This window comes from Channa argus, chromosome 9, assembly GCF_033026475.1.
Source record: "Channa argus isolate prfri chromosome 9, Channa argus male v1.0, whole genome shotgun sequence".
NCBI classification, from domain to species: Eukaryota; Metazoa; Chordata; class Actinopteri; order Anabantiformes; family Channidae; genus Channa; species Channa argus.
This window is the reverse complement of record NC_090205.1, coordinates 8,707,104-8,725,472: the sequence shown is the minus strand read 5'-3', so window position 1 is coordinate 8,725,472 and position 18,369 is coordinate 8,707,104. Positions and strand designations below refer to the sequence as shown.

The window sequence follows — 18,369 nt, the reverse complement described above, 5'->3', positions numbered from 1 at the left end:
AGGACAAAAGAGAGAGTGTTTTCCACAGAGGAGAAGCAGTTTAAAGGAGCCAGTTTATGCAAATGATGACCAGAGCTATGATGTGATATGCGGCCTTGTAATAAAGAGCAAATGCTCTGGAAAGACTGGTGCTTTGAAGTAATACAAGGAGGGTTTGATACCCCCCAGAGAAATATAATTTATTGTGCGTGATCCTGTTATTTTTAATGTTCTTCAGGTTTATTGCATGATTCAGTTATCTCACAGGACGACCCGTTTGTTGTGTGATTATGAACGTGTTTTCATGCTGTAATAAAAACTAGTGCTGTGTCAATACCGTGTACTGATCAACAGTTCTTGATCAGAAACGTGTTTCATGATTTCGTGATCACATGAATTCATTTATTTGTTTTTTTAAATTACAGAGGCAATTGTGCTTGGACATTATTTGTGCAGAAAACAAACATTTTAGCAGGAAAAAATAATTTATTTTTCTAATAGAGCTACAATGATTACTTTACGTATTCATTTAAAACATTTTTATAAATCAAAAATTATCTCGTTTGACCTTTTCAGAATGAGAATTTGCTGCTTTAATTTTGTTAAGCAACAGCCACTGGAACATCAGTGAGTTTTGGCCTGCATCAGTGACGGGCAACATTTTTGGATAGGTCATAAATCAAATCAAATCAGATCAAGTTATTAAATGGCATGTGGGCAGCACGGTGGTGGAATGGTTATCGCTCCCGCCTCACATCTAGAAGGTTTTCTGTTCAAATCTACGTGCAGGCTGGGGTCTTTCTGTATGGAGTTTGCATGTTCTCCCCCTGCACTCCTCAGTCCAAAGACATGAATGTTACTGTAGGTTAACTGGTGACTCTAAATTGCCTGTAGGTGTGAATCGTTGTTTGTCTGAGTAGGTCTCTGAGGGTGTACACCGCATCTCGCACGCTGAGACCCTAAACAGGATAAATGGTTACTGATCATAGATTGGTCTGAGCATACAGCCCGTCTTAACACAGATACTAAACAACTTCAAACGATTCAAATGATCAGTCAAGTTAAAAGAAAGAGAAATGCATCACACACACACACGCTCGCACAATTTATACGGTCAATATTAGATGTAATCTAAACCTGCATGCCAGTAGCTCATGTTTAATTGATGAAACAGCAAAGCATGTAATTACTGAGTGATCACAGAGGAAAACAAGCCTTGACAGGAATAGGAATAATCTCAATAACAGTGGGTATCTTTTTTTTTCTGTGTGTGTTCGTCACCCAATCGCAGAGTGGTTTTCTGTCACACCATAGCCAGACTCTCCAATCGACCGATGGAAGCTTATGGATCTCATTCAGTTTGGTGGCAGCATACATAACAACTAACTGCACAGAGCTAACATTTAGGGTCACACACACACACACACACACACACACACACACACACACACACACACACACACCAGATCAAACTATAATCATGTACAAATGAAGTAATTACAATGTAATATGACAGGATGTCTAATGAACAACTTTATGAAGCGCTGTCTGTGTGATGTATCTGTCCCTCTGAAGACTAAGTGCTCCCATCATCACTGCTCAACATCTGTGCTGCATGATGAATGAAAGACAGATTGAACGGAGAGAAATGCAGCCGAGCGAATAGACTGTGATATATTGAGTAACCTCTAGATTTAGCTTTGTGTGATGCTCAGAGAAAAGCTAGAGTAAAGCACACTGTGTTTTCAGGACTTGGGTCACTTACCTAAGGCTGATGCACCATTTCAAATCCAAAAGACTTCCACATGTACAATAGAATAGAATAATACTTTATTGATACTTTGCGCTTTCCTGATTAGTAATTTCCTGCAAAAGCAGGTTCCAAACACCACAAATTATGTAGTCGAGATTCCCACATTTGGGGAATTCGCAGGGGTCAGCACAACCTGAGTGCAATAGCTGAGCTCTTTCCCTGGGGGAACCACCTTCTTGATGATGGTATCTCTCCTGCCAGGTAAGTATTTTGTTCCTTAAAGCTTCCATATATATACTCTCAGACCAACAACAGACAACACACAGTCATTAAATTCTTTCACCATTTAAATTCAGCATCTTCTCTGGCTTCTCAGGTGCTCATTCTTGCGGTTTTTGGGAAAAAGTGGAAAAAGCCTTATTGGTTTTTAAACTCAAATTTATTTTGGAGAGGATATTTTTTTTTATTATGTGTTTGTTATTGTGAATGTGACTCCAAACCGTATGATACCCATGATATTCCATTACTAAGAAGACAAAACCTGTCAGAAGGAAATATAAAAAAATGACGCCCTTCAAACAGGGACAAAGTGTGACACCAAACTTCCTAAATTCACCCAAAACTGTTCAAAATCAGCTAAAGTTCTACTAAATGGAGCCTTAAGATTCAGCCAATGCCTGCCGATGGCTCTGTAGCTGAGTATGTTCTAAAGTGGAACTTGGCAGATGCTGTTGATGTCTCACCCTCGGTTTTTATGTGCACAGACTTGTTACTTCAACTTTTTAATTAAAGAACCTTACAGTTTCTAAAGACAATTCAGACAGGAGAGGTTTATGTTCATCCTGTATAAGTACTCCAACTGCAGTTTATGCAGAGAATCATCAAAATTACTGTAATCACTAATCCCCCAAATAACTGGTCCTACTTCTCTGTGCTCCTTTAACAACATAAATATACAGTGACTTGCAAAAGTATTCATATGCCTTGAAATGTTTTATATTTTGTCATGTATCAACCACAAATGTAAAGGTATTTCATGTTATAGATCATTAACTTTACATTAACACATTGTTATAGAGCATTACATATTTGTGAAGTGGATCATTTCTATTTTGCAAAGAAGAATGGGCAAAACATTCACTCTGTGTGAGTGGGTAGAGTGGGTAGAGACATAACCCCAAAAAGACTTAAGAAAAATGTGGTTCTACAAACTATTGTCTCAGGGGGGCTGGATGAAAATGCACGCCGCACTTTTCAGATATTTATTTGTAAAAAATATTAAAAACCATTTATCATTTTCCTTTCACTTCGCAATTATATGACACATTGTGTTGTTATATCACATAAAATCCCAATAAAAAATACATTTACATTTGTGGTTGTAAAGTGATAAAATGAGGAAATGTTCAAGGGGTATAAATGCTTTTGCAAGGCAGTGTAATTTCCACAGCATTTTTGTAGACCAGGAGACTACGTTGGACTTTCCTATTTAGTCAGAGTTTATGTAGTAAGATGTGTAAATACAAATATTAAATATATGCTGTTAATTTGCATTTCAACATAAAAAACCCACTGACTTTAGGACACATCTCGTCCAACAGCTACTTGCTTCAAATCCTGATTAATTAAAAACATTATCATTTATTTACATGACGTGAATATTTAAACTGGGAGATTCTGAAACTGATGATGCAAGATCAGCTGGTGGTTTGACTAAAGAAAACGGTCTCACTCAGTTTTGAGAATTTTGGGATTTCACGCGCTTGTGAAACCTCTTACGCCAAATAGACCATCTTTGGCACAAACAGTTTATATTGAATCCTGTTTCTCCAACCAATGTGCAGAGAACATGACGACAACACGTTTCATTTGTCCTGCCATCAATGACTGTTGTCTATGAAGAAATAATATCGCTGACCCGGATGTAAGCTGCTTTTTGAACCTTTTAGGCGACGAAAACATTTAAATTAATTGACTGTGGATCTTTAAAATGGGTGGCCAGATATACTTGGGTAGGTATACATATAATTGGGCAGTCTGCTCAAAATCAGTAGCAAATCTGATCATCTTTCCAGTTAAAAAAATAAATAAAACGTTGTTGAGAATCGACACAGTATAACAAATAGCAATACTCAATACATGATAAGTAAAGGCCTATTGGTATTTTTTTATTTAAAATATGTCTCTCATATTCCAAGCAAAAGATGTGAGGTTACTGTGTCATTCAGAGTTTATCAAATTCTTTTCTCATGTTTTCAAAACAATTTGATCCTAGAAAAACACAGCAGCCCAGACAGTTGTGCTGTTGTAAATCGGGCTATAATTATTTCCCAAAGGCTAATGACTGTGCTCAAAGCCATGAAAGGGAAAACAACAGAGGAGAAAACACACAACAGCAACTATCATGGGCAGATGCAGTCGCCATAGAGACGAGAGATGACAGAAGTCAGGTTCAACGAAAGGTCTGAGAGACCTAAACACACCATTTCCCTAAACTCATGTCTCTTTCAGTCTATGTGTAACTTCCCACACAAGGACACACACACACAGAGTTTACTCCAGGGTGTCCTGTTGTCCTTTCTAGGAATCATAATTACATCAGCAATAGCAACACCTACATCAACAAAACATCTACAGTCTCTTCTCAGTCATTACCACATGCTCTCTCAGACACACACACACACACACACACACACACACACCTCATTCCTACAATCCGTCTCCTGGGAGGAAAAGGAAGAGGTGGATGAGAGGAATCAAATCATTTCAGGTGGAATAAAGGGAAGCAACACTTTCTCGCACAAATTCAAAGGAGGAGGTGAAAGGGAGTGTAGGAGGAAAACCTGCCAGAAAGCCTGGCAGAACAGAGGAGGAGGACGAGGAGGAGGAGAGTTGTAGGCAATTGGAGAGAGGTATAAGCAGAGATGGAGATAGATGGGGTAGATAGAGGCATCACTGTCGTCCCAGGAGTGGCGTTAATAAACAAAAGGAGGCTAATAAGGCAGGAGAGGATTTGCTGGGCAGCAGATGGCTACGTGAGTCACTTCCATCACGGGGAATAAAGGAGGACGGGGGGATAAGACAGCGTGAGGGTGGACGGAGAAAAGAGAAACAGATATTGATGGTGAAGGCGGAGAGAGTCAAATAGAAAAATTATTCATGTATCCCATCAAAGCATGTCTGCATCTGCTTAACCAGCCTGTCACTCAAGAAAGGAATAAGCAGATTCAGCTGTGTGTTATTTACTTGCTGGGCCACAGGCAGGTGCCCTGGGTAAATCCTCCCCTTCGTGAATAAAAGTGGATAAAAGAGGAAAATGTTTCAGTGATGTCTTGCTGTTGCATGCGAATGAACTGCCTCTTTCCAAAATAAGAGATTTGATTTTGAAACAGAACAAATCAATTAGAACAACTATGAGTGGCTCCGTCCTGCAGGTGAACGTCCTGTCCTGCTGTCTTACTCATATTGGTTGGTCTGGTTAAGTAAAGTAGTGTTATATCAGATGGTCTTGAAATAGGGAAAACATTATTGTTTGAGATTCAGTTGCAGCTAACTGAAGGTGTCGAGACCCTGGGGCCATACTTCAGAGGAGAAAAATCACTCAAATTGATTTTTTTTACCTATATGGGATTTGTTCACCTATTCAGTCTGCTTAACATCGTTATTCATCATCATTAATTTGAACTCTTTTTTTTTTAAACCAGACATGTTGGTACCCTGACATCAGAAAAAAAAAGAAAAAAAAACAAAAAAAAACCCACAATTTTCTCTGAAATAACCCCCCAAAATTCAAACACGTTATAAAATGGAAAATCTGACTTTTCAATTTAAAACTCTTACAGGGTCAGAACAGAATTCAAAAAAAAAAAAAATGGACAAATTTCAAACAAAGCTAATTATTTCATATTTGCTCATATCACTTCCACAAAAATCTACAACTCTAATAAAAAGAAAAATCACAGGTGCTAAATCAATCATTTTAAAATTCAGCCATGTTCTCCTAGTCGCCTCCTTTCTCTCAATCCATACTGCCGCTTGACCTTGAGGGGGAGGTGTCGACGTTTTCAAAAGTTGTTCTTATCAGCTCATTGTCAGCTTTAACAGCGAGCAATCAGGGATACATGATGACCTGGTTATTGATTGGCTGGCTCGCACAGATGCAGCCACAGAAGGATCTGAATCTGCTGAAGGCATTCTGTATGTCACTGCATGACTCACACCTCCTTTGAAGAGAGGGAGAGAAGGAGGAGGGAATGAAAAGCTGAAAAAAAAAAGCCCCATCTTCCTTCTCCTCCAAAAGCCAAGGGCACGTTGTAATTGGCTTAAACGAGAGGAGAGGAGAGGAGAGGAGAGGAGAGGATCTAGGGAAAGAGGACGGAGTGAAAAGGTAATGGAGACCTATGAAATGGTAGACCTGGAGGGATGTGAAGACTCACAGCATGGAGAGAGACAGGAAGGAGTGGCTGGAGGAGGAGGAGCAGGGGTAAAGGGGTAGAGGTGTGTGCTGGGAGTGGGAATGAAGAGGGATGAAGAGCCATCGATCTACTGTCACCAGAGTTTACAGGGACCCGACTAACAAGCATTAGCACTTGAAGGCTGTATAAACTCTGCAACGTATGTGATGGTGTGTATCCATGCTTGTGATATACGCCACAGCTTGTGATTGTGCACCGTGTTTAGGGCTGGGACTGGTTTGAACTTTCCATCTTCTCCATTATAGGGAGTTCAAGAAATGTATAAATTGTCTAAATGTAAGCAGCAACGTCACTATTTGGTTGACACCGAAAGAAATTGAGGGTTTTGATCAGTCTGAGCAGCAGTTATGTACATCTGCAGCGGGGACGAGTATAAAAGCAGGAATCAGTGAAGTTTGTCTTTCTGCTCTGAAGATCAAACATACAAACTGATACAAACTCACGCTGGCTGCCAACTTAAATTCTTCCTATCACCAAGATGCTTCAGAAATAGATGAAATGTTTCTCCTGCTGGACACTCAACAACTATTGCTAGAAAAACAGAGTTTCCTGCTCCTCAGTTTGAGTAAAATATTCAAAAGGACAAACTTAAGAGCCACTTAATTATCGACACAAAGGCAGCAAACAGCAGCTTCTGAACAGCCAGGCACATGAGAAATGAATCTTTTATCAATGCAGATGTAAATTCATAATTACTAACCCCAGGAAGCCTTTTGGTCCACCTAACTGGTGGCTACAGAGATGATTAGCCTGACATGACCCTGTTAAAGTCATGAGTCCAACCCTCTCTCCTTCCCAATTCCAATTAATATTGCTATGCAAACCTGCCTGTGTCAACACAATTTATTTTCCCATTTCCCACACGGTGAAAAAGAGCCTCTCACTCCCTTTCCCAATCTGCCATCCATCACGCCACAACTCTCAGTTTTCTGTTCTGCGTCTCTTTTCTCTGCTTCCACATCTCCATGCCTCTTCCATCTTTTTTTGTGTTTTCCCCCTCTGTCAAAAATCCAGAGGTATGACACTGATTGGGAAGGAGCAGACAGGGGGGTTTGTACTGGCCGTCAAAAAACAACAAATAGTTAATATGCCAACATACAGTATTAATGCTTTGAAGCAAATGTAGTGAGCTTTGCACCATCAAGTGGTATTTAGAGTCTGCAACAGCTGTAAGGACTTTTAAAGAGTAAAGCAGAGTTAGACTCCAGTGTGAAACAACTTTTGTGACTGTTAATAGCAGGCCGCAGCTTTTTACTATCCCCAAATCTTTATTTAGGACCCAATTCTAGCCTACCATGGATAGTTTTGTCCCCAGACCGTCCCAAACTGCTGTTTGTGCAGTTTAAATTCCACGTTTGTGTCTCACGGGTCTTGTGAGTCTCATCAGTGTCGCTTTGAAGCACAACAGGCAGCTTTTATCAGCAAACGCGCTCCGATAAACTCGCTTTCCATGATCTGTCCAGCACCAGGCAGCAGACAAAGACAGACTCAGTGAGACCAAACCAGAGCTTCAAAGTAAATATTGGACCAACGTACATTCGTCAGGTGGACACAAACATTGTTCTGGGTTCACTACATTTGTCAACAATTAGCTGTTTGCTAACCTGTTAGCCAAACTTTGTCAGGAGATAATGTGTGTAAAATGCATGTTTGTCAAATTGTCATGGAGCTCGTTCTCAGCCAACATACCAAGAAAAAGTAGATTTAAGTTTACCAATGTTAAGTTAAACAAATGTTTTATTATAATTTAAAGTCAAATAAATAAATATATTATTTTATTTTTAGTATTTATACTGTACTGTAGAGAATTGTTCTGCACCAACCTCACCATGACCATGTGCATTGTGTTATAGGGGACCATGTTCTCTCCGTGCTTGCATGGTATTCCTGTCACAGTCCAAAGACATGCACGTTACACTCAATGTGAGTGTGAAAGGTTGTCTGTGTGTGAATGTCGCTCTGCATTGGCCCTGAGATAGACTGGAGGCCTGTCCAGGGTGAACGCTGTGTCCCAATGACAGCAGGGACAGGAAAGTGGTTTGGATGATGAATAGATGGATGGAAACACTGACAACCCTTCTCTTTACCATAAGAAACACTCTAAAATGTAATTTTAGGTAGAGGTAGAACAGTTTATTAACTATAACTCCTGTGGTTGCAGGTGTATAAAGAGCTAATCAATTACAAATTAATACCAGACACAGCAGTAAAGCAAAAATGTTGATATATACTACCAACCATTAATGGCCATACTGTACATGCTTACAAATTACCAAGTGTGTTAGAAACTATTTGTCTTACATAGAGAATGACATCAGGCATGTTTGATTTATACACCGATACAAAAAATAACAAAAATACTGTTCCCAATATAATATCAAATTGACAACACCATATCATCCTGCTGTATGAAGCCACAAAACCTGGCCGGTGGATATTCAAGCTGCTCTGTGAACAACCAACAGTACTCATCAGCACAAACACAAGGGCCTGGCCAGCTGCAGAAGAATACACTATCGACCAGGAATTTATCGGCCGCCACAATTAATCTTGTGTGTGTGTGTGAATCTCTAAGTGTCCCTCTGAGAGAGAAATGGGGTGAGACTACAGGAATATATTGAAGACATCCTTCACGCTGACCGCCCATGACACAACGCACACGGACAGACGGACCACATACACAGACACACAAGGGGTCAGCCAGGCATGATGAGAACCTCATCAGACTCCCTCGACCTGCAGATCATATAACATTTTCGGAGTTGGCTGAGCATCGAGACCAGGCAGGCTCCATTCATTCTCCTTTCCTGGAAAGACGCCTTTCGTCCTCTGTCTGATCAAGTCAACAAACAAGTGCTTCAAAATGCTGGATATCCAGTTTGAAGATCTGAATAAGCAAAAAGGAGGCTGTAAAACTGCTGCACTGTCAAATGAGCCTAGAAGAGCTATCTGTGTCCATGCAAAGCATCACATTACACCTGCTGTCATCCCCTGACTTCCCTCCATACACGGCTACATGAATTATTGAGAGATGCTCGCATTGTCAACTACTACACCTCCGATTGAGCAGAATAAATACACTTCCTTTAATATAATGACAAGGTGTATGCAGTTTTCCTTTTGCAGAAACGGGTAATTCCAGTTTAATGCTGCTGTTATAATAAATATATATACACACACAGTCCTGTCACTCACAAAGCAGAGCACATGCTTCCTCTTTATCTACCACCGGTAACAAACTGTCTCCACTCTTCAGTTCTTCCCTAAAAAGGGAAGAGGCAAAGCTACAGATGCTACAAAGTCTGCAGCACAAGACAATAAAAGCAAGGAAGCAGAGAGGAAAATTTGCAGGTTTGTGTACTCACCTTTGTTATAAGGGACCGTGTGTTTGTTAGTCGGTGTGCTTTAGGAGCTCCACAGCGCAGCAGGCAGCCTCTCATCTCCGTCTAGCTCCCACTGTGAGCTGGAGTAGAGTGTGTGAGAGAGAGTGTGTGAGTGTGCATGTGTGACACACACACAGAGAGAGCGAGAGAGAGAGAGAGAGCGCGTGAGCGAGCGAGCCCTCTCACTGGCTATTGTTACAGGGAAGGAAAGCCAAACTGAGCATGCTCCAACATGAACAGCCCTTGTGGTTGGCATAGAAACCAGAAAGCGGCTGTCGTGCTTGAGTTGTGAGGTGTTTTCTGTTCCACACACACACACACACACACACACACACACACACACACACACACACACACACAGACACAGACACAGACACACACACACACAGGGAGAAGTGCAGGCAGGTGCTGCTGCTGTGTCATCACCCTGGCCATGTTTCGACACTTGATTAATCCTCAGTTCTCCTGCGTTTTATTCTCTTTGGTCAGAATAAAGTGACAGCTGCTCTCTCAGCTGATGACCTGGATCAGTTCACACAGTGTCCTGGATAAAAGTAATCCAGCACAATCCAGAGTTCTCAGGAAAGCGCCTGACTTTCAACTTAGAAAAATCCTACCTATAACAAATAACTTTAACCATCTGCCACAGAGTGAGGCTTTACAACTGTTTCGCTTTCAGAAGTTGTGTTTTTATTTTTTTAAACAGAAGTTATGGAAAGAGAGTTGACACATCATCAGCGAGGAATGACACACACACACACACACACACACACACACACACACACACACACACACACACACGGTCCCTGTTCAGATTCAAAGGACAGATTGAGAGGGTAATTTACAGGGTAACACACTGATGCAAACTATTGTAAATATTTCTGGATAAATTGTGCAGAATATACTGACACAATTTGCTGCAGAGCTCAATTGGGGACTGGAATCTATGTTGAATCGGGTCCATTAATGGGCCTGGTTCTTTAACTGCCATAACAAATGCTGTGATATTACATTTGTCAATATTGCACCACTCCCCTTTTTCTACATTTAAGATGAGTGTTTTTGGCTGTGACAGGCAGTAGTAGCATCTCATTACAAGCTGAACAAATTGACAGCAATACATTTTATTCCTGCACCTATTATGACTAATGAAAACAAATGGATTAGTCAGTTTTTTTATGTACCACCAAACACCTCTAATATGAAGAGTCTACCTCAATAAAATCCAACTTTCCTCATTAGAATGCACACGTATTTACACAGAAGGATGCTCAAAATCTTATCAGACCTTCTGCTCTGCTGGAAGAGCATGTGTCATAAGAATGAACAATTTTAACGAGCAATGCCTCAAACATCGTGTATGAACACTGCACGTGTGTCATGGAAAAGATGCTGAGGCTGTGCCATCAGGATATTGTGTTGTAAGGATTTAAAAGGCATCTCTCAACACACGCGAAGCTTCATATTCTCTTTATATATCTGACTTACATTGAATCCAACTTGTTCTTTAATTTCCTACATTCATACATGTCAAACCTTAAAAAAAAGAAAACACCACTTTCTTCACTTTCCTTATTTTCACAGTCCATTGCAAAACCAAGAAGCGGTGACGAAGTGAGAAAATAGAGGGATATCAGGTCTTGGTGTTGCCATTATCAGTTGCCAATGCAGCCCATATGCCAAGGGGGTGGGATCACTAAGCACCTGCTGATCTGAATCTCAAGACTTACTATTATTAACAGGAACGTGTTAAAATATCTGAGGCTGTTAAAGCATTTCTGCAATATTTGGCAGCTCCATCACACATCAATCAATACAGCATTCTGCAGGAGGGCATTAATCAGACGATGGAGTGACTCTGTGTGTTTATAGCGAAGTATATACTGTAAATCTCCAGCAGGTAATCACTGCCCAAACTGCCCTACTGAAATCCGCTTTTCCATTTCCATTTTGACCATTTATTATTCTGGGGTGACTGCACACGCGGGCAAAATGACTGCAGGCCCCGCTTTGGTTATAAACAGACAGGTGTTGTTTGATGTCAATAAGCATGGAAAACATCTGGAAAACTTTACAGGCTTTTTTTAGTGCAGGCAAGGACTTTATTCTTAAACTAAGCAGGAATATAACTAATCCAGAGATGTATTACTCATACACTAATCACACTTTAAGAATCAAACAACAGCACAGAAAGTCAATTGTTAATCACATGAAGTTTATACATTATGCTTGATGTCAGCTACTTCACCCTCCTTTTAGCTCTGGTTTGGTCTGCACCAGCTCCAAATACAAAACAAATATTTGGATTTTAGCTGCTGTGTTATACTTAGTATCTGTGCCCGATAGTCTTTAACTCGGTCTGTCTGTTGTTTGGTGCCGGTCAGGTAGTGTACACATTAGTTTGTCAGAGCTTGTTTGCTCACAGCAGCTGCCTGTGGCTCCTGGAAACGTGGCTGGGAGCAAACCTACACGTCCAAGCAACAATAAACTAGAAGGAGCTCAGGGGGTAGAAATGGTGATGCTCTGTGAGCTGCTGGGTTTATGAGTGACACCTTTCAAATTACAAGTAGTGACTAGATTGTCGGACCTTAAAGACTTGAGAGTGTTATAGACCTGAAATTCAGGACATTATTCAAGTTAATTGCCAGAAAAATTAAAGGAAGCTGTCTAGGTTGTAACGTGCTGTTGCCTCTCTCTTGAGCAGATTCTGCACTTTGTCATGTCTGATTTGGAAGCTCGGTCAATTATTCTAAGGTTAAAATATATCAGTGTGCGTTCGTCCAGGTTGGCCCTGTCCTGTTATCTTGTCTAGGTGCTACTGACACTGTGGGTCAAGATGTGACGTACCCACTGAGCTACCCTGCTCCACCCGGCGACACACAGTTAGATAATTTATGAGGGTTCCACCGCTGGTTCAATAATTCATAGATCATTCGTTCTGAGTCACGGACAAGGCTTTTACTGGGAAAGGAAGGAGAGAGACATTTCTGGGGTGCAAACTCAAAAACTACTTGCTACACCATTACTTTTTGAGGCCTGCTAAATTTAGCAACAGCTTCCATGACACAGGGGAGGAGCCGCCTGTGGAAATGAAGGAGGGTGAGCCAGCTTTTAGTGTCAAGTAAGTAACCCTGGGAGCTCGAAAGCATGAAGGAGCCAACAGCCTACAGCAGAAGGTAAAAACAAGCCAGGCTTCGGTCATGTCATTTGTCCATGTTACACACACACACACACACACACACACACACAGGACGTCTAACAGAGTGTGAACAGACAGTGTGTTCACATGGTGAATATATCATTACCTCACAGTGGATGTTACACTTAGCTTTCCAGAACAATGCATTGTTGTTGACCCCTTTGGCAACATAGAAATGTTTACATATCAAAGGGGGAGGGGTGAGTTAATACAGGATGACGTAAAAAAACATCCTTTGGCATGTTTGTCTGCCACTTAATTGCTTGGCAACGACAGGGACATTATTGTGGGGCACAGCGTGGTCCAATGATGCCTGACAGTCAATAGAGTGATGGGCAACTGGGTTGAGGATGATGAGGGACACAATGCACAAAGGAACACGGTGACACACATAGAGGAAAGTAGCCACAGGCTTGGCACACTGAACTATATTTAAACAAAACATTTTAGATTTTTAGTTATGGGCATTTTACGTATGACTTCATTCATTTCTGAACTTGGTTTTTCCATTTATGGTCATGCAAACACTCCAGAACACTGCAGTTTTTCTGTAATTGTATATTTCATTTTATTGAACACCAAAGAGTAATAATCCATCCTATTAACTAATAGGTGACTGATGAAAATCTACACAGCTTTATTATCACAACAGAATTGTGCTTGAATAATGACAATAACTCCTTCTACTCCTACTACTCCTTCTTCTTCAAGCCAGGCTGAATATCCAGCAACTTGTCAGCTTGAAAATGTGTACATTTGTTTAAAACACTTCTGTGCGACCACACACCTGCTAAGCTAAGGTGAAGTAGAAAACACACTGTGCTTTGATTCAATGTGCATCAGAGTCACTTTGGACCTACATTGTGTTAGATAAAGTAACAGGTAGGTTAAATTATGTTTGCATGTATTATGTATTAATCTACCAAATTGTAATGAATTAATTCTTTAAATTTACAACATTGACACATACAGGAATCAAATTGCTCTTTTTGAATCCAGGATCGTTTCGATAAGAGACTAGTTCTCTTTTGAAGGACCGCTGTGCTATCGATATGATGTCAGTGGTGATATCTTCCAGGATAATACATGGTTATTTCCCTGTGTTCTGGTCAGGCGTGGGTCAGAACAAGCAGACATCCGAGACGTTGAGGACACGTCTGGCGGGAATCTCAGCTAACAGTCAGAACACGGCACAGTGCGAAGGCCTGACTCCACCACCATCACTCAAATGCAGACATACACAAGGACCTGACAGATTGATACAAAGCTGCCCTGTTTGTGTGTGTGTGTGTGTGTGTGTGTGTGAGTGACCGGACCGTGTAGTGCACTACTGACCTGATGGAAATGAAAATAAATAAAAAAAACTGGGCCATTTGTAACCATCATGACCCATTAACATCATGCATTATTTAATTTTCCATCCTCTCTCAGTAGAGGCCTCATAGGAAAGAGAGGCTACTGCATAAAACTGCCATTTACATGCGAGATGTTACATAAAGTCATATCATAATCTATGACCTATATTCTCGGGTGTGTTTGTGAATGAACATGTAGGTGTAGAGTGTGTTTGTACACATGCCGCCTCCCGAGGCCCGTTTTGGCTCATCTGAATCCCCATGTGCAGACTGAAGCCTCCTATCACGATCAGCATGCTTGCAGCAGCACAGTGCGCTGAAAGAAGCCAGCCCTCCTGATGGGAAGCCCTGAAATCCCATTTTCCTGTCAATTTAGTCAACTCTATATCATACAGTCCCTCTCAAAACTGGATCTTTTGCACACGTTGGACTGCACAAGCCTTCCTCTCTCATCTGCCTGCTCTGATTGCTCCCCTTACCGATAACACAAATCTGGTTAGTGCAACTGATGAACTGCAGGATTGGGCTGCCGGTGGCCAATATTGTTTTCATCATCATTTCCACTACAAATATAGTGGAAACTGGGTTCCTGGCTGAAATATCTCCGCAGAGAAATAAAAACGATGCACTATATTGAAAAGATCTGATAGTATCACATCACAGAGCAGTGTGCCAGGAGGTAGCACAGTAGCCGCAAAGGGAAATTGGCATGTAAATGTGCTAGAAACACGAACAAGTTTCTTTATTAAGTGGGCACCTCTCCTATGATTCAACCTATATTTATCGCCTCAGTTGGTGCAGTAAATAGGGTTGTTGACACATCTGCAGATAGAGCAGTTGTCTGACTTTACTTAATCGCCAGAGCTGAAAGAAACCAGAAGCAACGCACGCAGGATCATCTTCAATAAAAGGAAGATTAGCCTGTGAAACACAGAGATCAATGTTATTCCTCAGCTCCCAAGAGCCAACAGCTCATAAAGACTGTGTGCTGCGTGGGAGGGCCGAAATAAAAACACATAAGCCATCACAATTCAGCTGCGGCGATCTTGGTTGTAATGGTAGACGTGCTTCAAAAACATCTTCCGAAGCATTTACACATCAATGGAGGGGGACGGTTGGGATGTATTATGATGCAGAATCTCAATGAAGCTCTATTTGGACAAAATGAAGGCAACAAGCATTAGGACCATTCGAGGCAATTACTCTGCAAGGGTGAGGTCTATATCTGCATTAAACACCAAATTATGCAATGACAGTGACATGCCCATAGGTCCAAGTAAAGAGCTGCACAAGGTTGCAGTAGTTTGAACGTCACATGGAAAAGCCATTAGAGGAGACCTTGGGCTATCTGTGGATCAAAAGGCTCTGGTGCAGTGGTTGCTATCCAAACAGAGTTAATATTAAACATGGACAAAAGGTTTTTGAAAAAGCTGTTGTTTATCAAAGTGAACAAAAGAAGGAGCTTTAAATGCATGTAGGAAACGTGCCAGCCAGACCGAAAAACAAGTGCCTACCCCCCACCCCCCACCCCCCACCCCTTGCTCAGGGCCATGTGCAAATCAATATTAGCACTGCTTGAAAAACTGCAGCTTCATTCATTTCAGAGGGTGCAGACACAAATGCAGCAATGCTGGTTGGAGCAGCCAAGTGTGTACAAGAGGTGGCATCAGCCTACGTGTTTCCACAGGAGTTGATCTACATGAGGTTGAGTCGAAGATAAAAGGAAACAATTAGAAAAATGAAGTCAGCTCCTCTTCAGCCCAATGGTTCTCATGATTCCTGCTGCTAGAAAATGCTAATCAGCTTAGCTTAGATGCCGAGGGAAACCCCAGAGAAGGGATGTGCAGACCAGTAGCTTAATCCACATTTTAGCAACCAAATCGCCAACGGCAAGGCAGACACTGAGAGTCAGCGCAGGGTCTTCAGACATTTCCATTGGGACCCTGGTGATCAGATTTACTCTTTACTGAAAACACAGACTTGCCCATTCAGCTGTTTTCAACATAATCCCTCCAACGAACTGACCTGAATCCTAATAGTTCAGAGAAAGGTTCTGGACATAAACACATCAAGCCAACAAATCAACAAACACACACACACACACACACACACACACACACACACACATACACAAGCTAGAACCAAATTTGAGGTGTCAGGTAGAGCAGCTAAGAGGCTTCCAGTCTCATTAACATCCAGCATCTGGCTTCACGTCACACACAAACACACACCTGAACCATACAGTGAGCAATGTTTTGAGAGAAATAGATTTGGTTTTTAAAATGTCCCTGACTTCATGAAGATCTGAGAGAACAACACCTAGCTGAGTGGTCTGTTCATTCCCTGTTCTTTCTATTCATGAAAAATCCACTGTCGCAATGTTTTTCCTTAATATTTTATAGATTTTGTGTCATTTCCAGATAGTGCTGCAGTGGGTAAGGTAACCATTTTCTTGTTGGATTGGTTGTATAGTAAATTATGAGCCAATATGTTGAATCGGGGAGAGAGGAAGTGTCTAGACAAAGTAAAACCTCACAGCATTAGCCCCCAGCCAAAGTGATGGCAAAGTCCTTGGGTGTTTGTCAAACAACAGTCAAGTAACTTTATGGTTATGCAATGTCCTGATGTTTTACTTTTGTTTTATAAATTAATAGAAGTAATACAAAAGCCTTGACTATATATTATGCAGTTTATATTTTCCTTACTCCCGACACAGATTTAAAAACTTAGAAAACACTTATTTTACCATTTATAGTAAGAAAACCAAAAGTGTTTCCTCCCTGCAAAATCTGTGGTACAGTGACATTTTCTGCAAACCGATATATACGGGACAGAATATGCTTTATATCGATTTCCTTCGATTATTAATAGTTAATAGCGATGTGATCCCTATGTGTTTATTGTAATTATAGGAAAGTTGAAAAACAACAACCTTTGAATCCTTGTTTAAATAGGTCAGAAATGAATCTCACAAATAAAAACAATATGTTTTAAGTTAATGGTGTTAATGGGGATTCTTCTAATTTACTTCCAGTTGGCTAGTAGTTTTTCTCTTTAAAAAACAAAACAAAGGACAGAGGGGGAACAGACAGAAATAGTACAGAAAGAAGAGGGACATTCGGGTTACAAATGACTGTTAGAGAAGAAGAGGAGAAAGGTTGGATGTGAGTAGAGAGCGAGCACAGCTGGAGCCCTGTCTGTCAGCATGGTAACACTAGATGATGGGTGGAGAGGTCACGCACTGATGGAGTTTTTACCCTGCCAGAGACTGTCAGCAAGTTGTGCTGATAAAAAAAAATGACTGCACTGACAAGAAGCTGCTGCTGCTGAGGAAACTTTAAAGGAACCACCGCAACCACCCACCACTGTGCCACCGGTCTTGCAGCTAGCTTTCTGTTAATAAATCAGTCTCTCCCAGAACTAGCAATGTTGGCATCACAACAATCAATCCTTAATTCAGCAAGACCTTGCAATTTCAAAGATCATAAAAGCACGCATCACAATTTTCTTTTTAAAAAGCGGCTGCAAAATCAAGCATTTCAGGCTGCAAAAGCCCCCACATGTCTATAAAATACTGGAGCGACTGCTAAATATAGCACTTTATTCATTAAAAAAAACAAAACATCTAGCATCAAAAAATAATCTTTTCACTGAAAGATGCATTTCCTACAAAAACAACATTTTTGACTGACTGTAAAACTATTAAAACACCAGATTTCCAGGTGACACTAAAATTAAAGAATGATGGGAAATGGAAAATAAAAAATAAATGTTAATGCTAGAAATCATTAGACACATATGGTTATTTTCTGGCGATGAAACAATTAAAGCTATAAAACAAATGTTTGCTTAAAGAAAACAGGAAATTAATTAAACTGAAAATACACATTTGTTCTGTTTTAGTCTTTGGTTTCATAAAATGAATGAATACAACAGGTTAGACTTTTATTCACAGCTATGTCAGTGATTATGAACAACAACAGCAGGTTTGGTACTTCTGTATGCTAATGCTGCCAGAATAATAAACCTGAATGGATTATGCAGGCTAATCCAGATAATAATGTTATGGGACGAAGGCTGCATTAGAGATGGAACACCTCAAACAGGCATTAGAAATGAATGCTGCCAAACAAGACACAAATTAGGAGTTTTCCCATGTAACATGTTCTGGAAGAGCAAATATCATTCAGGACACAGTAAAGAATTTCTATGGGAGAAAACAAGT

General features: G+C 40.7%; 1 protein-coding gene and 1 non-coding gene across 6 annotated transcripts in view; both read right to left on the bottom strand.

Annotated features, from left to right (window-relative positions):
* Nucleotides 1–18,369, bottom strand: part of arhgef49 (Rho guanine nucleotide exchange factor 49) — a 50,683-nt gene that overhangs the window by 27,280 nt on the left and 5,034 nt on the right. For 3 of the 5 annotated variants that reach the window (XM_067516806.1, XM_067516810.1, XM_067516811.1), the window contains exon 2: nucleotides 9,573–9,670. The exons of the other annotated variants lie outside the window; for them this stretch is intronic. The gene's annotated coding sequence lies outside the window, so the exon portion shown is untranslated. The remainder of the gene's footprint in view (nucleotides 1–9,572; nucleotides 9,671–18,369) is intronic. 5 annotated transcript variants of the gene reach the window in all.
* Nucleotides 1,835–2,001, bottom strand: LOC137133653 (U1 spliceosomal RNA). The gene has a single exon (XR_010915272.1). It is a non-coding gene; the product is annotated as a U1 spliceosomal RNA (small nuclear RNA).